The 24,863-nt window shown below is 36.2% G+C and overlaps 2 long non-coding RNA genes across 3 annotated transcripts; one reads left to right on the forward strand and one right to left on the reverse strand.

Annotated features, from left to right (window-relative positions):
• Positions 1–4,410: 4,410 nt before the first annotated feature.
• LOC143885498 (uncharacterized) lies at positions 4,411–9,407 on the reverse strand. Of its 2 annotated transcripts, none has more exons than XR_013253290.1 (5): positions 7,920–9,407; positions 6,423–7,817; positions 6,208–6,343; positions 4,912–6,113; positions 4,411–4,479 (listed from the first exon to the last, which is right to left on the reverse strand). It is a non-coding gene; the product is annotated as an uncharacterized LOC143885498 (long non-coding RNA). The 2 variants fall into 2 exon arrangements; XR_013253291.1 differs by lacking the exon at positions 4,411–4,479 and having other exon boundaries at positions 5,743–6,113; positions 7,920–7,975; positions 8,080–9,407.
• Positions 9,408–13,267: 3,860 nt separating this feature from the next.
• On the forward strand, positions 13,268–15,456 carry LOC143883756 (uncharacterized). The gene is made up of 3 exons (XR_013252500.1): positions 13,268–13,400; positions 13,851–13,891; positions 15,004–15,456. It is a non-coding gene; the product is annotated as an uncharacterized LOC143883756 (long non-coding RNA).
• The last annotated feature ends 9,407 nt before the right edge of the window (positions 15,457–24,863 follow it).

The raw sequence follows: 24,863 nt of genomic DNA on the forward strand, positions 1-24,863 counted from the left end.
CTATATTTATGGAGATTAAATAGGGAAGAGAAGATTGTGAAAATCCGTCGATACAGATGGGCGTGTATAGGAGGGGCTGACACGTGGCACCACCACAGCTTAGAGGATTCCGCTTTACTTATATATATAGTATAAGATAGCTGAAACTAGAGTTCTTAAACTCTAATCTTAAAGGTGACTCTCATTCTACACCCCTTATCATAACATCCACAATCATAAGGAGAATCAAGCGAAAAGTTAAAACACTATAATCAGCTATAAAGGAAATCTACAGCAAAGACCTCAAGAAATCATGATGAAATGAAATTCTCATTTGGCTCTTCAAATGATCACAAAATAAAATGGCATTATCCGTCAATTATATCAAAAGAAAAACCATTAGCTATTTATAACCTATTAACAGAAAAAAGAATATATGTGAAATATAACCGAGACATCAACATGGTTCACAAATGATTTATAACATGCAAAATAGAATCCAAAGCGAATCTAAAAAATAATGAAATGCATCAATCATATAGATTAAAAAAAAAAAAAATTGATGACAAATGCAATGGTTTAAAGCTCTTCATGTTCTCTTCTCTCTTTTCCTTTCTCTCAAACATAAGTATTCAATTATCCAAATTGTTTATCAGTTTGGTTGTTCTAGGAATGGCCATATCAAAATCCACCTCCTTTATATCCACCTCTTCAATTGATAGTACTATATTGTAGTTGACCTTCTTTTCATGCTTGGTCTTTATATTTTCCTCATATCTGTCATATCAATAGGCTGTTGAGAGAAGTCATATTAGAAAGGTGAATACCTTAACATTGCCAGCTACATTTTAATTTCATTTCCCAATAAGCTTGCCGCTTCTTTGGATCTCTCTTTCAGTTCTATTTACCTCTTATGGTATTTTTTATCTTTCCTTCCACATATACAATCAATCTATTTAAGTGTAAGTTTTTAGGGCTTTTGTTTTTTTACCCGTGCATCGCACCGGGTTTCTTACTAGTATATATATATATAGGAAATGTTTGTGAATAGCTGCTCAGATATCTGAGCATGGATTTTTAAAACAAGGGTGGGCCCACATTTTGGGGGTGATCTTAAGCATTCATTTGGAAGGTTTCCATCATGGATGGGGTGTGTACCAAAAATCAGCTCAATTTGATCATATTAACATGACCATTTGAGGAGGTAAAAATGGACAGATACTGTTTGTCCACAAATTTGCCCAATTTTTCCCTCCACAAATGAAAGGGTTAGGATGATCCAATGGAGCTGATTTTTGGTACACACGCCATCCATGATGGGGCCTTCCAAATGAATGCTTAGGATCACCCCCAAAATGTGGATCCACCCTTGTTTTAAAAATCCATGCTTAGATAAGCTATCTAAGCAGCTGCTCTAAAAACTCATGTGGCCCACATTTTTGGGGTGATCCAAAGCATTCATTTGAAAGGCCCTTCCATGGATAGGGTGTGTACCAAAAAATGTGGGGCCACATGAGTTTCTGAAGCAGCTGCTCAAATAAGCAGTTGCGCAGGAACATCTCTCTCTCTCTCTGTGTATGTGTGTGCGTGTCTATATACATATACTAGTAAGAAACCCGTGCGATGCACGGAGTGAGTGATTGATGCCGGTGGAGAATGTACTGGTTTGACATGAGGCCAAATATCAGATTATAAGAAATCATTTAGTAGTTGCTACAGAAAGAGGAGGGGGGCACATCTCAAATATAAGAAATCATTTAGTAGTTGGTATAGGAAGGAGGGGGGCCAGCCATACCACCTGCATCTCAACAAACTCGGCATGAGGCTACAATATTGTATAAAAAGTGGACTGAGTAACCACTGTAAAACATTTAGTAGATGCTACAGAAATTCGAACGGATAGAACTCTAGCAGACAGTAGTGAGGCATACAAAGAGATATGAAAGTAAGAAAGCAGTAACTTTTCATGTGTTGACGATAACAAGAGATATGAAATTAAGATGTTACTTTTCAATGAAGAGATGTGAAAACAGGGAGAGATTCCAGCTCCTTATTTTTCTTTCAGTCGTATAATTCGACTCTAAAAGAGTAAAAAAATCCAATTCAAAGAAGATTGTTTAATGCTTTTACATGAGTGGAAATGCAAAAGCTGATAAAAATTCCCATCTTAAAAATGGGTATCAACTAAGATTATACAATTCATGTTATGATGCTGTCTATAAAAACATCCTCATTTCATGGGATAACAAATTTTAAATCGAGGAAGAATGTTTTGGATTCGTCTAGTGAGACAACCAAGAAATTCTACACATGAAACATGTCCAACTGTTATAATCAAACTAAAGACCAATTCCTTTCCCAATACAGGAAAATAAAGACAAAAGTCAGACAAAAAGAGAGAGCACCTTTTGCAAGAAACTGTTGAATGTGAAAAAAATTGCTATAAAAAATTAAAAGCGTACAACATTCCCAGAATTCGGCAGTATACATATGCAATCAAAATCCAAAAACTGAAGCAAGAGGATAAAAACAGACAATAACAAAGAAGAGAAAAACATTCCAAAAAAAAAATACAGCTTACCACATTCTTGAGAACATGTTGATAAAACTAACCGTGGGTCAATCTCGGGATCATGCAATACTGTGTTTCTACTTCCACCAAATGCGAAGCATCGAGCAGTTCTTGACATTGAAATGTAACATCAGATCTTCTCAGCTACAGTTCCAAAAAGCAGAAAAGTGCAAAGAAACATGAAAGTTTCGAACCTTCTATATATGCTTCTTCCACCTATAACAGTTTTCAAAACCTGCCCAAAAAAGAAATTAATTAAGAATAATACAAATAAAAGCATGCAAATGGTGGATCAAAGAAAATAAAAATTAGAAAAGATATAAAATAAGAGGAAGCTCCACAAATTAGAGCTCACCTCAACTCACCTTCTTGAGTGAGACATTTTTAGCGGCCCTAATATACCGAGATTAAATATAAAAAAACAGTTCAAAGATCGAAAATGTGAAACTGATTACATGTTCTTTAAATGTTTTCTCGCAAATTGGGATAATTGGGATAATTGTGATATGCTGACTTTGTGTTGTTTTAAAACAGTTCCAAAATCAGTTAAACTGATAGTGTCCAATGTTTAACTTTGACCGGTTGTAGGATTATAGTTATAGATTTGATTTAACCAAGGATGTGAAACAATTTATGGTTAAGATTGGGTTTGATTAGAAGTCTATTGTGTGTCTTAATAAGTGTATTTGACGGTCAACAAATTGAGATAAAAAAAGTGTTCACATTCAAAAAAATGCGGTGTTGAAGATGAGCTCCAATTTCTTGACCTACCTCCTACTTTATGGACCCACACATTTTGATTCTCTTTGATTAATCATTTGTATGCTTTTATTTGCAGTATTCTCAATTAATTCCATTTTTTGTCATGTTTTGGAAACTATTACTGGCGGAAGAAGCTTATACAGAAGAAGGTGAGCTCCAATTTCTTGAGCTTCCTCTTGCTTTTATCTCCTTTCTAATCTCTGTTTTCTCTTTGATCCACCCTGACGTTTATCATTTTCAGCTCTCTTTCTTACAGTAATAGGTTCTCACTTCCTCTGCTTTTCTTCCATTCCTATTTTTTTTTTCATTTTGTTGTTCACTTCTCAGTGTCTATTTCCATTTTAAAGTCATCTATTCTGGTTGTAGTTACTTTATAGGACTTTGGCATATCTTCTTCCAAGGGTGGATGCGTTATAGAAACTGCCATGAATCACCCAAATTAGAGCTCACCTCAACTCACCTTCTTGAATGAGACATTTTTAGCGGCCCTAATATACCGAGATTAAATTAAAAAAACAGTTCAAAGACCGAAAATGTGAAACTGATTACATGTTGTTTAAATGTTTTCTCCCAATTGGATCATTGTGATATGCTGATTTTGTGTTGTTTTAAAACAGTTCCAAAATCAGTTAAACTGATAGTGTCCTGTGTTTAACTTTGACTGGTTGCAGGATTATAGTTATAGATTTGATTTAACCAAGGATGTGAAACAATTTTTTGTTAAGATTGGGTTTGATTAGAAGTCTATTGTGTGTCTTAATAAGTGTATTTGACGGTCTACAAATTGAGATAAAACAAGTATTCACATTCAAAACCTAGAGACCATAGTTTACAAACGCATTTCATCACTTTTCCTGACATGGGTTCTACATAAAATCTCAGTAAAGTGAAAAGCTTCATTTCCATATCAACAATCAAAATTCCAAAACAAATAAAAAGGCAAAGAACTGCCTGCACATACTGAAACAAAGAAAATGAAGTAATATTGAAATTTTTTTCCATTTATATGCAACAACAGGAAATGAGAAGGAAGCACAAAAATAAGGTCAAATGAATAGCTTCTAGATAGAGATAGAAACAACCTGGCTGGTGATATTTCTTTGATGGAAGCAGGTAAGTTGAGATATATCAAGTTGTACCATGCGAACAAACGATCTCAGGCAATCCTAGATTCAACAAATCAAAAACCTTAAAAACCCAATATAAACAATGTTGGAACCCATAGTAGATTATTACAAAGCTTAGGAAAATCATGCCTACAATTAAATGAAACATAACATATCCCTATAGAATTCCATGACTATCTAAACTATATAAATGTGAAAAAGAGAAAGTTTTTTGGATAAACCTGAAAGGAATTGTCATGAAAAAAGGAAAGGCCAGCAAGAGCAAATCTCTGCTCGGATGTAAAAGACTAACATTGCACAAAAGGTAGGTAAAAAATTCTTTCTTTTCTTAAAAACATTTCATCGAGCAGTTTCTGTGCAAGTGAAACATATGTGGAATATCAAATGGTTTTCCCCATACCTTTCAAGCTACCACAACCCACCCTTTGCAGGGGCTACTCTATGTGGAATATCAAAGGTTTTTCCCCATACCTTTCAAGCTACAATAACCCATCCTTTGCAGGGGCTACTCTGTAGATTTAAAAGAAGAAGAAAGAAAACACAGCAACCACATCCAAATTTCATTGCACTCCACCTTTATAAACCAACTTTTATCACCTTCATGCCAGTGAAATTGATATATGCTCTCAACTTCATTAATTGCTATTGTACTTAATACATACTTGAGAATCTGAAAAGCCACCAATACTCTCTCAAAATCACCCATAGTTGCTATAAAAAAGTCACCGATACTGGCTCCCAAAATCAAGCTCATAAGAAATTTGCAGAGATCATTAGAAAAGATCATTGGATTGATTTTCATCGTTTTCAAATATTTAAGAGAAGAAGGGAAACCAGAGAAAATCTTAAATACTTATACAGAGTGGATAGTATGGTTTCTGAGTTAGACCTTGAAATAGAGGACGTGAACTCAATGGTACAATAGATCTATCTAAATAATAAAGAGAATCATATAATTACCTCTGTAGACAATTGCAAAAAGGCCTCTCTCTCTCTCTCTCTCTCTCTCTCTCTCTCTCTCTCTCTCAAAAAGTTCCACTACTTCCAACCAGATCTCATAAAAGAACCCAATAACCGGAGGGCTCATAGACAGGAAAAATTGGGGAAAAAGGAAAAGAAGCTGGAGGTACTTCGATGCCCAACCTTGAAGAGCATGAGAAAGAGACTTTGATCTTATAAACAAAAACATCTACTATTATAAAGAGGGAAAAATATCAGAAAGATTAGTGGGAAAAATAGCATTTTTTTAAAAAAAAAATTAATAGCATTATCTTTTTTTAGGAAATAAAATCTCACACTTGCTTGGCTGCATTCTCATCCATTTCATATCATCCACATAGCATCAATTACTGATATCACGAATACATCAACATCACATTTAACTTCATCAATTTTGAAACATTTGTAGATCCTGTCATATTCTAAATACGGAAATTGATGGATTAAATACTACAACCGAATGAACTTGGTATATTGTGTTAAAATAATTTTACAATGGTGGTAGCCAATGCAAAAGAAATAGTTCAGGAGCACAATCCTCATTTCTATCACCATCAGGCAATCAAAATAGATCCTCAAGATAGCTCTGCAAAGTATGATATTGTTACAACTCCAGACACATAACCCAATATTGGGTATATGTAGGAAGCTTTTCAACATGGAAAGAATAATCACTGCAAAGAATGAAGAGGAAAACATACAACTTGTATTACCAGAAGTCCAAAAACCTCACTAAGTAGGAAACAAACCTACGAAGAAACGATGTACCTATGTTATGAAGTTAAAAACATTGACCCGCAACTCCCACAACAACCAAATGCGTAAAATAAATGGGTTCTGAATCCATCATTGTTGTGTCCATTAACCCTAACCAATTGTCAGAGTTGGAAGAAACAAATTCCTCCTGAAATTGTAAAATCCCAGATGGAATGCAAGCAATCTTTTTTCACCAAAATTTAAGGAAAAAATGCAGAAATACATACCTGAGAAATGCAAAGATGGACGATGCACGGGCGGCAAGGAAAAACTAATACTTATTAACACTTTAGCATACCCATCCATTGAATACTTCCTATATCAACTTCATAAATTAAATCATTGAGGCCATGAAAAATGCCACTGGGCGCATAGAAAGAATAGCAAAGACGACTATGGCCCAGGTTCAAACCCAGCTCACCTACCAAAAAAAGTATAGCGACGTAAGAGAATTGCAGATGATCTAAAGAATTTTAAAGAGATTCACCACGAAATATATATCAGTGAAATGTCCTAATTAGAATGTAAAATAATCAAGTTTAAGATAAAAAAATTCCCAAATTAAGTAAACTTAAAGAGTATATCTGATGATTAACGGCTGCAGTGCCCAAAGTACAGCCTCCCGAGCATTGAGGACAGATCTTGGCTAGCCAGACATCCTGTAGACTCGTATTAGTGCATTGGCATGAATTTCCATAGACTCGTTTGAGTTCATGGCATGAATTCCCAAAACTCTAGTCTTTCCGGATGCATTTAACTACACAATCCTCAGAATCCAATCTATAAGAAAACCTCAGAACACAACATCACAAGCTAAAAAAAAAATCACACAGAAGCAATAAATGATAACAACACACCACCAATCAACCCAAAGTTCCAACATCTCAACACACTATAAATGAAAATTATGTAATGCACAGTTCAAAAAGGGAAATAGAGAAACATATACAACAATATTCCACAAGAATTACCTAATAATCATAGTCTAAACTTCTGAAATAGGATAAGGAAACGAACCAAATGAAAGAGCTTTTGACCTGTAACTGACGGCTAGTTACTAAAAAGATGAAATAAAAATGATTGAGCGGGGTAAAATTAAAGAAATGATATCATTGCATTTTAATTTCTACATATTAGCTTTTGACAAAAATATACACCACTGTTTGATGGTTGGAAGGGTGTGTACAAAGAGCAAATGTGAACAACTTATATCCAAAGAAACTCATCCTTTCTAAATCTTCTAGCTCAGAATTAAGTAAACTTCAAAAATAACAATGTTTGATGGTTGGAAGGGTGTGTACAGAAAACCAAAGTCAAGAAGTTAAATTCAAAGAAACTCATCTCTTCATCGAAATTCAAAGAGACTCATTTATTCTAAATTTTCCAGTTCACAATTAAGTAAAATACAGAAATACCACGACTAAATTTTCAAATTATGTTGCATCCAACAATGACCCTATTGGTTCAAATTCAAACATGATTAAGCAAACTTCAAAAATACCATGATTAATTTTTTTCATGAGAAACTTTTATATCCAGAGATTGTGTGCAATTCCAACAGACAATTGAGCAATGGTAAGATTTGTTTATACCTGCAATACAATTTTTTTTTAATGGTATACCTGCAATACAATAGAAAGTGGAAGATCATAATCAAAATAGATAAAACCCTCAAAAAAACATTCTTTAAGTAGAAAAAAATTAATACAACTGCTCATCACCACCTTCTCACTAAAAGTACCATTGTCCGCAATGACGCACCAAGGCTGTAACAGTCCATCTGCCATAAATATCCATTGATTCAACAAAGAAACCTCATAGTAAGGATTTTTCATTTCAATCCAGAAGTACTAACTTCCTATAGTTGTAGGCTTGTTTGCTTACACTCTTTGAATTTTTTAGCATCCCCTAATTTTGATAAACCTTATTTTCACTCAACCAAAATATAGAGCACCCCCTTCCTGATAAATCCATCAAAAAAAGGCTAGAGAGGTGACATTAAAGTCTGGAACCCAAACTTAGCAGCAGATGGCAACAGAAGGTGTCTTAAATGTTTGACGCCCAAAAGCCTACTCCTGGAAGAAGAAAGGAATCGAATCAACAACAACCAAAAAAAGGAAGGAAGGAAGAAAGAAATTCCAAAACCAACAGCAGAGCTTGAATAATCAGTCGCAGATTGGGAAAAGAATCTCCAGATCGATTGTTGAGCCCCAAAACCCATCGAATCTTTAAAAAACCAGGACATGCCGAAGGGATGGAAAGGGTGAAGGCCGATGGGAATTCGTGGACATCTCTTTTTGCACAATTTTCTCCCCTAAGAACTCGCCAGTAAAGAGAGCGATTCCGATTTTCTCCCCTAAAAACTTAGCAGCAGATGGCAACAGAAGGTGTCTTAATCATTTATAAAGTAGCGAAGGGGGAAAATGTAAGCAATAGGAAAAAGCGGTTGAATAAATGGGCTTGCTAAGCAATTTAGCCGAAAGCCATTTTGTGGCTAACGTTTGCACCAGCGAACCGCCACTTTTGAGCCTCCGTGGATTTTCTCACATGCAAAAGTCAGCCGTGACATGGCTTTTCTTAAAATTGCCTAGCAAGTCCCAATGAACACATGTATAGTACAACATCAAGTGGTCTTAAACTATGTTGCCTGTAAGAACATTTTAGATAATTCAAGTAAGCCGGCCATCATCAGCATCCTCTGGAAAAAGTAGTACCCTCATAATCTCCGAAGTATCATCAGATTAAACAATGGATGAATCGGTGTAATTCTCAATAGTCAATACACATCAAATTACTTTTCATGAATTCTAATAAGATAGAAGATGGAATTCTCCATCGAAGATTCTGACAACAGTTGGCATGGTCGTTCCTCTGAAAATACAGGGAAAAAAACTGAGAAAAGAATCAGAGCATAATTCATCATAATAAAACTTCAAGGGGTGCATTAGAAAGAGGAAGGATGTGAGGTTTTGGGAAGAGAGGTAAAAGGAAAAGAATATGTTCGAACAGTGCATTGAGTTGGAGCTCGAAGACTTGAAACAAAACAAAAAACACAAATCAAACGAACACTCCTAACATCTGGCAAAATCCAGAAACTTCGTGGTTGATGAAGCAGCTGTATGGCAGTTGTGGTGCGTGTGTTGAGGCGGTCCTGAGAAGATAAGTTCGGTGAGGATTTTCGGGCTTTGCTAATGATCTCGCGATACCGAGATTTTGGAGAGAGAGAGACAGAGAGTCTTCGTGGGAATCTTGGGTCGAAAATCTCGATCGAGATTTTCTCTTAGGCGAGATTTTGGGGGTGAGCGAGAGATACAGAGGGCAATATTCTTGGCAAGAGAGGGTTTTCCCTATTTTAATGGTTTTTTTCCTGTTATTATTATTTTTTTTTTGGTGATTTTTTGGGAATTTGAGAAAATCAAAATAAACAGGAGGAGGAAGGGGAGGACGACACGTGTCTGTGAACAGTAAAACTTCCCTTCCTCTTTGTGGACACACTTTGTGTCCATTTTTTTCCATTTTCCCTCCACTGTTTGATGGGTTAAGATCATCCTATGAGTCTGATTTTTTGTGGACACCCTATCTAGGTAGGGACTTTCAAATGAATGGTTTGGATCACCTAAACAATGTGGGCCCGCAATGTATTTAACCTGAATGAGTAGATAAGCTTAGCTACAAGACCGAGTAGCAACACTTTTCTAATATATATATATATATATATATATATATATATATATATATATATATATATATATATATATATATATATATAGGGATTTGCTAGGATCCATCGCTAAAGGCTTTTCGCGGCTGGTCAATCGCATATCAGACTAGCCACCTCGTGAATGGAGACAAAAGCTGTTGTCTCCATTCACGAGGTAGCTGGTCTGACGTACGACAAACCACCCGGGAAATACCTTTTGCGAAGGATGCTAGCAATTCCCATATATATATAAGTAAAGCTGAATGTGAGAAGCTGAGGCTGCACCACGTGTCACGCCCACATTTAGCTTTACACTGAATTTCTGTGTATAAGAAGATAATTAATTAAAGACGTCTACAATCTATATACACCGAATTTCTATGTATAACGCACATTTAATAACACATTAAGGTGATGTGGCACACTGTTTCACACGTTTTCCTCTATCACACGTAATTTAAAAACGTTTTAAGGGGATGTGGCACCCGAAATTTAAAACATTAATATGGAAAATGTTTTTTTTTTTTTTTTTAACTTTCTTATGCATCGATATCCCTCTAACATGATTACTTGCCTATTTTCAATGGCACTAAATCCAATCAAATCGTTTCCTCATCCAATATATTTTCCTAAAATATTGCAATCCTTATCATATATCTTATCTCTATCCAAATCTACTCTAAAATCAAGGATTCCAATCTCTCTATTAAATAGCCTAAAATGAAATGAGAAAAAGGCCTAAAATCAAGGATTACAATCCCTCTTGATTAAATAGCCTAAAATGGAATGAAAAAAATGCCTAAAATCAAAGATTACAATCTCTCTCTCTCTCTCTCTCTCTCTATATATATATATATATATATATATATATATATAGAGGAAAGTGTTGGTGAGCTTAAGCGCCCAATCACATTGGGGCCTACTTTGTTAGGATGATTCAAAGCATTCATTTGAAAGGCCCTTACATAGATGGGGTGTGTACCAAAAATCAGCTCCATAGGATCATCCTAACCCATCCATTTGTGGAGGTCAAAATGGACAGACACTATTTGTCCACAAATCTGCCCATTTTTGTCCTCCACAAATGGAGGGGTTAGGATGATCCTATGGAGCTGATTTTTGGTACACACCCTATCTATGATAGAGCCTTGCAAATGAATGGTTTGGATCACCACAGAAAATGTGGAACCCATGTGATTGGGGCGCTTAAGCTCACCAACACTTTCCTCATATATATATATATATATATATATATATATATATATATATATATATATATATATATATCTTTTTTAGTTAGGGTTAGTTACTGTTACGTGCTGGAGAGTTCAAAATATGACATGAAAATGTTGGCTTTTAAAAAAACTCTAAAAAATGCTAGTTTATTAAAAAAAATAATTTTGAGGACAAAAATGCCCTTTAGGTAGCTTTACTCTTTTAGTTTTAGGTTTTACAATTTTACTCTTCTCAAGTTCTCAGACACTCCTTTCTACAGAGACACTCGGAAGGGTTCTTCTCTGGCGAAATCATCATTATGCTGGTGATTGAAGGCTTCTTTTTTGGCTAAAATCTTCATTTCGCCAGCCACAGATCCTCATTACTCTTCCAAATGTACAAAATCTCATTCTCTTTGTTACGATTTCTCTCATTCAAATATACAAAATCTTCATTTCCTGTTTCTTTTTGCAGAGACTTTCTCTCCTTCAAATAATTTTCCTTGGGTTTGATTGTTTTCCTGTTGTACATTGGTGTAGATGGCCCAAAATCTGTATGTAGCATTGAAAATAGTATAAAAACAGTTAGTCGAAGCAAAATATAGTTACTCGTAGCGAAAATTATCTGTATAAGGATTTGCATCTTTTGGCTTTGAGTATCATGTTTTTTGCTTCGACTAGCCTTTTTGGTTTGCAGTCGTTGTTTGCCTTTGGACAACTTTTTTTTGGCTTCGAGTAAAACCTTTTCGGCTTCGATTAACATTTTTTTGCTTCGAGTAACACTTTTTTGGCTTCGACCAAGAGTTTTGATTTCCAGTAACTTTTATGCTTTAGGGCAACAATTTCTTAGCTTCGAGTAACACCTTTTTGGCTTCGAATAACACATTTTTGGCTTCGACCAAGACAAAATGATTTCCAGTAACATTTTGCATTCAAACAACATACTTTTTTGGCTTCGAGTAACACCTTTTTGGATTCAACCAAGACTTATAATTTCCAGTAACATTTTGCCTTCGGGCAAGAGATTTTTTTGGCTTCGAGTAACATCTTTTTGGCTTCAAGTAACACATTTTTAACTTCGAGTAACAACTTTTGACTTCGACCAAGACTTATAATTTTTAGTAATATTTTGCCTTCATGCAAGAGAGTTTTTTTTGAATTTGAGCAACAAAATTTTGACTTCAAATAACACATTTTTGGCTTCGAGTAACACCTTTTGGCTCCGAATAACACCTTTTGCCATGGAAAACTCCAAATTCAGCATGAAGATAAAACCCCAAACTTACATTAAATCGATCCAAATATCCCTAAATATGCAGAAAATGCAAGAAATCATAGAGTATGAAAACATTAATGCAGCAAAGAAATTGCTGAGTTTTTTACCACGATTCGGCGTGAGTGAAAACGAGGTGAAGCCTTGGGATTTCTCTTTTGCATCCAAGATTCAGAGTAAACGAGGAGGATTCGCAAGAGAAAAGAGAAGATTTCACAGGAGATAAGCGGAGTTTCACTCGTCTTCACTTGTTCGGCGTTTGATTCGAGTAGGAAAATTTTAGGGTTTGAGTTAGATAGGTAAAACGAATGGGTAAAGTAAGTTAGGGGCATTTCAGTCCTTAAATTCTGTTTCTTTTAAAAAATGGCATTTATTCGAGTATTTTCAAAAAGCAGCATTTTCTTATCATATTTTCAACTCTCTAACGTGTAACAGTCATTAACCCTTTTAGTTATAAATCTGTCGATTGCAACTAGTTATAATAAAGAGGAAAGGGCGTTTTACTGTTCATGCCTTACGTGTCAGCCTCTCCTTCGTCTTAAGATATATTTCCTGGATTTTTGTTTATTTTAAAAAAGACGTAAAAAAAAAAATTCTCTTACGTGTCGGGCTCCCTTTCCTCTTCATATTAAGAGAGAGAAAATAGAAGGCGAAATAAGCATGTCTCGTGAAACGCCTAAAATATCGGCCAAAGATTTTCTCTCAATTTTCTCCCGAGATTTTTTGTTTTCATTAATTTTTACCTATCGAAAATTAAAAAAACACTGTTGTGCCCCCGATTTCCCACGCGCCAAGCGCCTTGAGAGGCATCTCGACCTCTCTCTCTCTCTATAACCTGGTCTTCAAAATCTCTCTTTTTTTGTAAAATTAAAACCCCATAAGAGGTCTCTCTGAAACTCACAGACGTCTCTTTCTCTCCTCTTCTGATTTTGTAGTTTGATTCTGCACTTTCCAGTTCTTCTGAGGTCTCCACGGTTGTTTTTTTCATCTTCTTCATCATCTTCCCTGTATGTGTGAGGTAAAACCCTTATGATCTATTATATTTGTTCTTCTATTTTGGGTTTTCTCCCCTATTGTATGCTATTTTCCTGGTTTGGGTTTTTCCCCCTTTATCTTATATGAATTTCTTAGGGTTTGCAATGTAATTTTCTGAATCTGTTTAAGAACCAGTTTGGATAATCTGTGATTCTCTTTTTTCTTTTTATATATATATATTTTTACTTTGGTTTGGGGTTTGGGTTTCTTTTCGTTTTCATTTTTCAGCAGACCAAACCCTCATCCCATTTGTATTCAAATCCAAGCCGTGCTCTTTTTTTTTTCTCTCAAGTTGGTCTTCTATGGGCAACCCAAATGCATTTCCCTTGCCTTTTTTTTATTTTTTATTTTTTATCAATTGTAGCTGGTCTCTCTTTAGATTTACATTCCTTTTTTTCTTCTTATTCTTTTGGCGATTGATTACGGGAATCAGTGACTTGGGCTGGATTTGCAGAGATTTGTGCAACATGAAAGGTGATTTTACAATTTCTAATCTTAACTCCTGCAAAATTTATCTCAAGGATTGGTTTAGGCCTCTCTTCGTTCATCGGCCAGGGAGTTCTCAAGTTTCATTTATTTCCGTTCTTCAACTAGATTATTTCCATTCTTCAGCAGGATTATGTTTTATGTTTTTAATGACTAATTATGGGTCATTACATCCTGACTGTTGGGGCTGTCAAGCTCAGGATGAGGAGTAAGATATGGCACAATAAAGGCATGCTTATTCTTTCTTGAATACATGTACTGTATAATTGTGTTTTTTGGGCTTTTCAGGCTTATAGTTACTTATAGTTACTGCATTTTAATTTTTTTTATTGACTCGGTTCTTGGTTTTACATATTTTTTCCTATATGGCTGTGGATATTTGGGTTTCAACTCTAAAACTATTAAAGGGCTTTACGTGGATGTTTCCTTTTCTCTATAATTTTATCTGAGTTTTGGTTCAGATCCTCATTGTTTTTCTTATTATATTAGCATTTCTATCTGTAGAGGAATTCGTCCGACTCTTCTTACTTTGGTTTACAATTTCCAATTAGCTTCTCATTGCCATGTAATGCTCAATACGCACAGTGCTTTGTTTTTCATATATTTTCCGTCTACTTCTCATTTCTGGCTTTGTTTCTCATAATTGCATACCCTGATTTCTGTTATAATGCAAAATGATTGATTATTTCTTCATTATAAGGCATATTCTTGATTCTATGTTATATGTAGATGGTAAGAACACTGAAAGATTTATTTGACTGAATGTACTTTCTACGATTGCAGGACTCCTATTGGAGCTGCTTACCTTTCAATGACATGCTCAGATTCTATTGAATATTTATATTTGCAACGGTTTCGTGAAAACTTGCTTTACCTATTAGACTGACTTGCCTCGAGTCTATTGAATATTTATATTTGCAACGGTTTGGTGAAAACTTGCTTTACCTATTAGACTGGCTTGCCTTTCAATGACAAGACAGCTTGGTTGTATTTTTGAATCAATTGTTTCAATTTAAGTAAGCTTTTGTTTATATTTGCAAGGATTTTGGAAAGCCTCGCTTTGTCTTTGTCTGTTGGATTGACTTGGGTTTCAATGGCAGGTTAGGTTTGTTTGGTTGGATGCGATTGTTTCAGTTAGGGTAAGATCTGACTCTATTGGATGCTTATATTTGCATGCATTTTACTGTGAATTGGACTATGTTTACCATCTTTAGTGGCCAAATATTAGCCAAAAACTTGGATTGTCACTTCCTCAAGCAAAATATCAGTCTTACGTCTTGCCCCATCTTTAGTAAATGTCCAAGCTTTTCAATGGATGTTCTCACGTTTTGCATATTTATAATTTTTGTTTTGCACACACATCTCCTTTAAGCGAAATGTATACCACAATGTCAGATGAAATTAGCTAGTTGGATTTCGCGGACGTCTCTAGCTTGGTTGTATTTTTTGAAGAGATGACAACATCATTGTGGTTAACGTCGAAATAAATGTATTGTATACCTGTGTTTTGATACTTAAAGATCTTATGGTATATAAATTTAGTTATTTATTGACTTTGGTTCTTAGGTTTAGATACTTTGTTTTTTCTGTATGTTTGTAGATATTTTCATTTTTTCTAACAAGATCAAATCAAATATAGCAGCTGAGATTTGGTTAAACTCCAACTTTCGAGAAGGACTTCTCATTGATGTTTCCTTTCCTTTGTAATTTTTTTTGAGTTTTAGTTTAGTTCCTCACTATTTTTATTTTCTACTTATGCCGTTGTTTACTTGCTGCACCCATAGCATTAATAGATTCTATTTCTTGGTGATGGGTTTTTATTTTTTGGAGATTTGTAAATTAAAATTTCTTATTTTATCATCTTTAGTTTTTTTGTCGCCCCGTGCATCGCACGGGGTTTTATATATATATATATATATATATATATATATATAGCAGAAGAGAAATTGTTGAATTATTTCAAAAATCTGTGGAATTAACACGTCGTGGGTAATTTTGAATCATCATTTGCTAGCCACCTTCTCCAAAGGCTATGTCTCGCCCGTCCTTTGCACTTGTATGTCTTCGTAGATTTGTCTTATTACACTTGGTGAAAAAATGAATGAAAATACTATTTTCTATAAAGGTGGCTAGCAATAATGAGTACCGAAAGAAGCTAGCAATAACAATCATTACTTACTAAAGTTTTGTAGGAAAATTACGGGCAATGGGTAACTATATATGACAATTACTAAAAAAACTACCAAGAAGAGGTATTGAAATATGACAATTATGAAAAAACTACTTTTCCTGATTAATATGTTGAGAATATGACAAATTCGGGACACCTTGAAAAATATTTATAAATTCCGGGCACCTTAAGAGGAACAACAAATGATTTTTGGGGCACAACCTATTTATGTTGTGTTCCATCACATGGACGGTTTGGATCAACCTATGATGTGGTCCGTACAGTTCTTTGTCGGCCCGTGCATCGCACGGGGTTTTTTGCTAGAGTGTGTACACACACACACACACATATATATATATATATATATGAAAATATCCTTCATATTGTAAAAAAAAAGTGTTTTGTGAAGGGCTAAAGTGAAAAGTTTGTTTCAGAATAGGATAAATGGATGAAACTATAGTCATCTCAGCTAGAGAATTGAGAATCTGTCTCTCATAGAAGTCCAAGTTGGCCGAGTAAATTGTTGGAAAAGGAATGGATTGAATAAAAACCAAATTGACGAGCCAAAAATTAAATAAGAAGCCCATATGATGGTCAGAAGGTCCGGATCAATATCAGGAGCAAAACTGAGCGAGTGCCGAAACTAGGAAGGACCAGGCAGATCAGAGATTAAAGGAGCAAACATTGATCGGGATTCAACATTGAAGGAAAACAAGAGACAATCCCTAAATAAGTAAGGATTCGTGTCCTCTTCTAGCAATGCGAGCTCAAACCCAATAGTGAAATGGTAGGTGACATCTTTCAAGGGTGGGCAAAGCTCGAAAATAAAGGTGAAGCCAAAGCTGCAGAATCCAAAGGGGGCCCTCAGAAGAAGTAGACTATGTAGATAGAAAGTCGTGGGAACCACGATATATGGCGACAAGGCAAGAGGTGCTAAGGCTAGCTTACGGCCATGAAACATGGCCCTTGCTAACTTTGAAATGGCTTTACTAACCTTAACTGATTTAGTGTAAAGAAAAAAAATTACACACCCAAGTCAGGAGAAAGAGGAAATACACTTGGTCAGAAATGTTGCCATCGAACTTTTGGTAAATGGTAATGAATCTGGAATAAATTGAGGCCTTGTCGAGCTCTAAGCCAAAAGTCTCTCCAGCAATATCAAAACTCGCAGAGAATTCTTCACATGTGGGGGGAGACCTATCAAACCGGTTACATCGAGAAGAGTTGGACCCATTGGACCAACTTTGAAATGAATAGAGTTCATAGTCCGACTCTAGAGATATGAGGCCCCGGATGGAAAAGGACTATTTTCAGGTATTGGAAGCTTGAATAAATATATGGATTCATATATGTCAAGAACTTTCCAAGAATCCGCTTTTACTGATGCCATTCAATCCACCCATGCTAGCCTGCCTTTTTCCGAGGGCGACCATGACCGCATAGACTGATGAAGAGTGGCAGAATCAGACTTTTGGATGGGAAGCTTTTCTTTAGAATGTCGGGGAAAAAAAGCCCGATATTAATCTAAGGAACCATTGAGACGATAACGCCCCAGGGTGACAGCAGAAGAATCTGGAACGATGGAGAAGATTTGGGGGCAATAAGCTACATTAGCGATAATCAAGACTCCATCAAAAACCTTTAGACTTTTTGTCAGATCAGGATCAGGGAGGTTCTAACGGGAAGAAGACACAATGAGGAACAAATGAGAGATCTAAAAGAGACGATCAAATGAAACCTTAACCAGAGAAAGGAATATGAGGATTTGGAAAAAATGAGTACACGTGTATTTCGGATTTCAGGTGCATTTCGTTGGTTATGAAATAACGTGCTCAACCTCGAGGCAACATGTGTCCTTACTTAACCGCTAAGACTTGTGACAAGAAACGATGAGATTCGAATCTCAAAATCCATTTGAAGGATTAAAGGTGCTTCGGACAGAGGAATGCAACCTATTGGTCTCCATCTGCAAAACGAAGGAATGTGGGGGGGAATGTTTACACCCGATTTTGGACATGATCGATCATGAATGACCGAATGGACAAGTGGTGAATCCTTTGGACCAGGTAAATGGAGTTACGCTCCATGCTGGCACTCGATAGGAGTGGAAGAACACGTGAGAATTGGAATCCAAAAGGTTAGACAGTCATCAAGAATTCCATCCTAGTTGTACTTATCTCTAAGCCCAATCAGTCAAGTGGGACCGAGTTACCAAGTTATTACCCGTATGGACTGAGTCAAAGGAGTGAAACTACAGTTGCCAATCAAGGGAAGGTGGATGATAACCACCTAGAAGAATGTAGGACATGAAAATAAGGGTGCTTAGAGTGGGAAGTTCCCAAAGAGTTCCCTCCAAGAGAACGTAGGGTAGTGAGGGGCAGTTATTGTCACGCCCAAAAGCCACACACATACACATACATATTCACAACACAAGGCTTAAGGGTGTGACAGCGCCGTACACCTGCAAAGCAAGCTTCACAAGTGTACAAGGCTAGCAAAGCAAATATCAAAACCACCTACAATAATCTAAATAATCATAGTGACGAAGTCAAATAATACAGTCTCAATAATCCTATCAATACTCACTGTCTAAGGAATGTAAAGTACTGAAAGATAACAAAATTCAAAAATCAGATATCACTTCCGCTCCTCCTCGTCGAGTCCATAAGGATCAAAGTCTGAAAATGTTAATATAGCCAGGGTCAGCTGAAAAGCTCAGTACATAAAAACACACTACAAAGGTGGGATCATGCATGCTACAAAAGAGAGGTTCGTAACAGAATAGAAGGATATAAGCCACAAGTGAGATAGTTAACACAAGTTTAATGTTAAGGAGTAAGGCTCATAAAGGCATAGGTCAAATTGTCACAACGAAAGAGTCACAATGTTCAAAGGTTCAAAGACCAACAATGAATAAAGTAGGTACGAGCTACACAAGGCATGGCTAATCACAAGAACAATAGCTTAGAAGCAAAGTTCATAAAAGATGTCTCATAATGTCGTAACGAAGGGAGACAGGTTCTGAGGGTCACAGAAGGGAAACTCATATAGGTACGATAACACCACGAGATCATCGGCTTAGTCCAAAAAGCAAGTTATTTTCTCCCCGACTGCCTATGGGTCCACAAAGCAAGTTATTATCACCCCGACTGCCCACCGGTCCAAAAAGCGTGTTATTGCTTACACCGACCGCCCACGGTGTCGGAACTAGTTCCTAGGTTCACATACCTGTCGACAGGGCCAACGTTTATCCCCCATTGGCGGGATCACAGTTCTTATGTTCACATATAGGCTAATGCCCATGCCCTACTGGCGGGGGTCTTTTCTGAGTTCACATAACCTAAGCCTCTCAACAAGTGTTCAACGTTCACACAGTTCAAAAGAAGGTGTTCAAAGTTCAAAGTGATTGTTTCACATTAGTTCCAAAGTGGATTCATATAGTAGAGGATGTCTGATAGTTCAAAGATTTATACCGTTAGAAAATCTGAAAGGCGTTTCACAAGTCTAAAGTATTACACCGCGTAGGTGCACCAAATAACCAAATTCAATAGAGTTCATTCGACATTCAAAGATAGTAATTCACATAGATTTTTCATAAGGTTGTCAATGCAGATAGTCACACAGTGGTCAAAGTTCATTAGTGTGAAGGAATCACAAATGGGTTTTCACAAAAGATTCATATATTGGGAAAAGCATTCAATGTAAGTCTCTTTGCCATAAGATTCAATAGATTTCAAAGAATAACGGAATTAGCATGCAAGACCAAAGTCAAGTCTAAAGTTTATCAATGGCTCCAAAGATTCAGAGAGTTTGGGATTCACAATCAACAATGGCATAGTATTCAAAAGGTAAATCGCAGCACTAAAGTAGTACGAAATTACGTACCTCGAATGCCGAATATATATTCCTTCAACAATTTCTAGGGCACAATACCTATCCCAAACAATGGCATTCATATCAATAAATAGGCCTAGGATAGTGGCCAAAGCAATGGTTAAAACCTCCCAAAATTAAGAAAAATACTTCAAAATTCTCAATGGGTTCGGAAGTCCGACACTATTCATCGGACGCCCGACACTATTCATAGGACTCCTGCAGCACTATTCATGACTAGTTTTTGCGAAAATTCCAGATTCGTCCCGATTTTCCCAAAACTTCAACGGACCATAACTTTTCCATTTTAGCTCCGATTTGCGCGTGGTCGGATCCGTTGGATTCGTATCGACGAGAGGAATCCATCTAAATCAATTTCATGCTCCGAATTGGTACGAGTAATTATTGTAAAATAATCTAATCTTTTAGGTTAAGCTTTCTAAAACTAAAATTCTATGACATAACTGCCAATTCTTTGGTTCGTTGGGGATCGAAGGGCGATACTATCCCTAGGAATCCAAGATCAGTCAAAATATTCTTATTCTAAGCCATATTGATCACAAATCTTATCTTTTAAATACTTTAATCCTTGTTTTAGTATTCTCAACATGCTAAACCTTATATAGAACATAGATCTTACCTCGATTCACGTTCTCTCTTCTTGAATCACGTTCTTCCTCTCTTTCTCCTCATTGATCTTCTCTTAGGGCCGCAAAGACGGTTTAGGGTTCTTAATCTCTCTTAAAGTTGTATTTATACGCTTTTCTAAAGAAGCCCTAATTCTAATCCAACTTCTAATGAAAAAATTACCCTTGATTCACAAGGGGGACGAATATTAAAGGGAGGGGTAAATTCGGGTATTACATTCTACCCTTCTTACTAAAATTTCGTCCTCGAAATTTACTCCCTAAGTTAGCTTCTTATTCTGAACAATTCTTAAGCTAAGTTATAACACATAAGGTGATATAATTCTATACTTGATTTTTCTTATTTACTTCACACACTGGACAATTTCTAAGAAGGGGCCTCTTTCATCAGGCCGACACAAGGTATCCTAGGGAGAATATGTAATTCAAGGCTAGGATTCACTCGATATTTACTGAGTGTGCTCCACTCACTAGTTTAGCTAATCCTGTCTTTCAAACATACAATTTAACAATGCACTTATAGGTTTCAAACAATTTTTTTTTTTGTGTTCATTACATTACTGAAGGTAGAATTCAAAATGTGAATGGTTCAATGGTCCATCACAACGATAAAGATCTCGTACGGTTTATCAAATACAATTTTAACCTAGATTTGATACATACGAGATAGATCTCTCTCTAAACACGGAACAAGTGATAAAACTTAAATGGTCACAATACAAGAATTCAGAGGGTTCTAGTCGAAGGCATAGATCAGATATCAAAGTCCACATAGTCAAAATCTAATAAGATATAAGGGATTCGAAAAGGCATCACAAGTCGATTATCGGAGTTCAGTTTGTTTTTCAAATTCTGATAGGACTCAAAGGGTTTAGGTACTGAACATGGATCACTTAACTATTTTAAATGTCACACATTCATATTCTAATGGATTCGAAGGGCCAGGTCTCACTACTAAGTTCAAATATATTAGGCAATTTCTTTCGATTACAAATATACAAATTGTTCTCCTCTTTCTTTCTTTATATATATATATATATATATATATATATATATATATATATATATATATATATATAGCTCTGAGATTTTAAAATCTTAGGTTAAAAGACTTTGCTAAACTAGTTCAATACTGAATTCTTTTATTTCAAAGTTTTTTCCATTTCTTAAAATCTTCTACTTACAAACTAAGACGAGACAGTTATCTAAGAACGAAACAAATGTCTTATTATAATAACTTATACTTTGAGAACACATACAAAAGTACAAATTCTTAGTTGTTCTAATAGTAGATAAATGTTAAGGCGAAACTTAGAGTCAAATTCAAATTACAACAACAGACTATTTAAAAAGTTGATCCAGAACTATTTTATTTTTGAGTTTTCAAAATGTCAGATTGTGGGGGTTTTTGGTGACCCGGTTCAAAGCTAAATTGATTTATCCTGTGGCTTTTCTTTTCTCAAAATTTTCGTTTGACAAACAGAGACGAGATAGTCACCTAAGAGATGGAATGATGGGCACATACGATAACTTACACAAGAGTTCAAATATAAAACACATGTTCCTTTCAGATTTACTAGAGTACTAATTTATCTCCTCAATTAACGATTTGAGGCCGAAACAAAGTTTAGGGTCAGATTCAGATTACAATAACACACATAATATCAAATGAGATTAATGCTAACTGGATTTGGTTTCCCTAATTTCAAGGGCACATTTTCCACAGAATTGATTCAGATGCCACACTAATAATCCTTGATCTTATTCGATTAAAGAAGCTTATAAGAAAGCAATCGAAACTTTACCACATATGGTAGGAAAACACAAGGAAAGATATAGAATTCTTATTGGATCGGTGATGAACAATCAACCATATCTTAGCGATGATGCATTCAAGATAGGGCAATTCGATTAAGTTCCCAATCAAAGAGGATCACAAGATGACTGTGATTCGAAGTAATCACAGAGCAAAATCAAATGGTGCATGTCACAGAAAGTCAAATTCCTAACTCATTCTCATTCTCTAACTTTGTCTTAGAACACTTGAACCAATCATATCCTCTCACACTAATACGCTGAATCATAATTCAACTAAGGGCTTCTAGTGCACACAACTCACTACACCGTCCCATACCAGTGTGGTTAACTTATATGCTAAACCAAAATGCCCCCAGTTCAAATGAGTTGACTACATTGCCTTATCCCACAACTAACAAATTCTCATGTAGAACTAAGCACTCCAGATTCATACAAGCTTACCATGGCAAAACACTGGGTCGCACAAAACCTTTCTCTAGAAGTTCTTCTAACTGTTCTTTCAACTCCAATATTTCCACATGAGCCATCCGGTACGGGGTCTTAGAAATAGGTGACGTACCTGGTGCTAAATCCAAACTAAACTCCACTTCTCTGTCTGGGGGAAGACCAGGAAGGTCTTTAGGAAAAACATCTATAAATTCATTCACCACGGGATATCTTCAACCCTTACATCATTACTCTCAACTTCCACTATTGATGCTAGAAAGGCTTCACAGCCTTGTCTAAGCAAACGACATGCATGGTAGATAGAATCACAGAGGTAGAGCGAGCTCCACTCCCTTCAAAACAGAATCTTTCCTCTCCAGGAATTTCAAAGTTCACTATTTTCTTATTGCAGCCCACAAGGGCATGATGGACTGACAACCAATCCATGCCCAGAATCACATCAAAATCATAAAGTTCTAAAAGTATTAAGTCTGCCATCACAAATCCTGATAGGACACATCTTGCTGACACTATTGGCTATAAGGTCACATTCTACGACTCCTCGTCTAGTCATTCTACAATTCCATAAAACACTCAATTAGTCATTTGTCACATGTTTCACAATTCATAAATATCCATACTATGTATCAAAAATACCCCATGGACTTGAGTTTCTTACTATTCATACCCAATTACAAACTCGCATGCTTCCCAAGCGTCTCCAGGTGCATTTGAATTTATAATTAGGCACTAGTCGCGCGACTGACTTATGTGTTGTCAGGCGTCCCTGGAACACACAAATCCATCAAGCGCTTCCTAAATTGCTCCTTGCCTAAGTTCTCAAATCTCACAATCGAAGTCTTTTGTTCAATTCTTCTACGTAGGACCTAAAGCCTAGGCTTTGATACCACTTTTCTGTCATGCCCCAAAGCTGCACATATATACATACATATTCATAACACAAGGCTTAAGGGTGCGACAACGCCGTACACCTGCAAAGCAACTTCACAAGCGTACAAGGCTAGCAAAGCAAATATCAAAACCACCTACAATAATCTAAATAATCAAAGTGATGAAGTCAAATAATACAGTCTCAATAATCCTAACAATACTCAATGTCTAAGGAATGTAAAGTACTGAAAGATAACAAAATTCAAAAGCAGATATCTCTTCCGCTCCTCCTCGCTAAGTCCACGAGGATCAAAGTCTGAAAATGTTAATATAACCACAGTTAGCTGAAAAGCTCAGTACATAAAAACACACTACAAAAGTGGGATCATGCATGCTACGAAAGAGAGGTTCGTAACAGAATAGAAGGATATAAGCCACAAGTGAGATAATTAACACAAGTTCAATGTTAAGGAGTAAGGCTCATAAAGGCATAGGTCAAAGTGTCACAACGAAAGAGTCACAATGTTCAAAGGATCAAAGGCCAACAATGAATAAAGTAGGTATGAGCTACACAAGGCATGGCTAATCACAAGAGCAATAGCTTAGAAGCAAAGTTCATAAAAGATGTCTCATAATGTCGCAACGAAGGGAGTCACAGGTTCCGAGGGTCACAGAAGGGAAACTCATTAAGGTACGATAACACCCCGACATCATCAGCTTAGTCCAAAAAGCAAGTTATTTTCTCTCCGACTGCTCACGGGTCCAAAAAGCGTGTTATTGCTTACACCGACCGCCCATGGTGTTCGAACTAGTTCCTAGGTTCACATACCTGTCGACAGGGCCAATGTTTATCCCCCATTGGCAGGATCACAGTTCTTATGTTCACATATAGGCTAATGCCCATGCCCCACTGGCGGGGGTCTTTTCTGAGTTCACATAACCTGAGCCTCTCAATAGGTGTTTAAAGTTCACACAGTTCAAAAGAAGGTATTCAAAGTTCAAAGTGATTGTTTCACATTAGTTTCAAAGTGGATTCATATAGTAGAGGATGTCTGATAGTTCAAATATTCATACCGTTAGAAAAACTGAAAGGCGTTTCACAAGTCTAAAGTATTACACCGCGCGGTCACACAGT

The sequence above is a fragment of the Tasmannia lanceolata genome, unplaced genomic scaffold (assembly GCF_043159265.1).
Source record: "Tasmannia lanceolata isolate RefF3 unplaced genomic scaffold, GAP_Taslan_0.1 ptg000008l, whole genome shotgun sequence".
NCBI classification, from domain to species: Eukaryota; Viridiplantae; Streptophyta; class Magnoliopsida; order Canellales; family Winteraceae; genus Tasmannia; species Tasmannia lanceolata.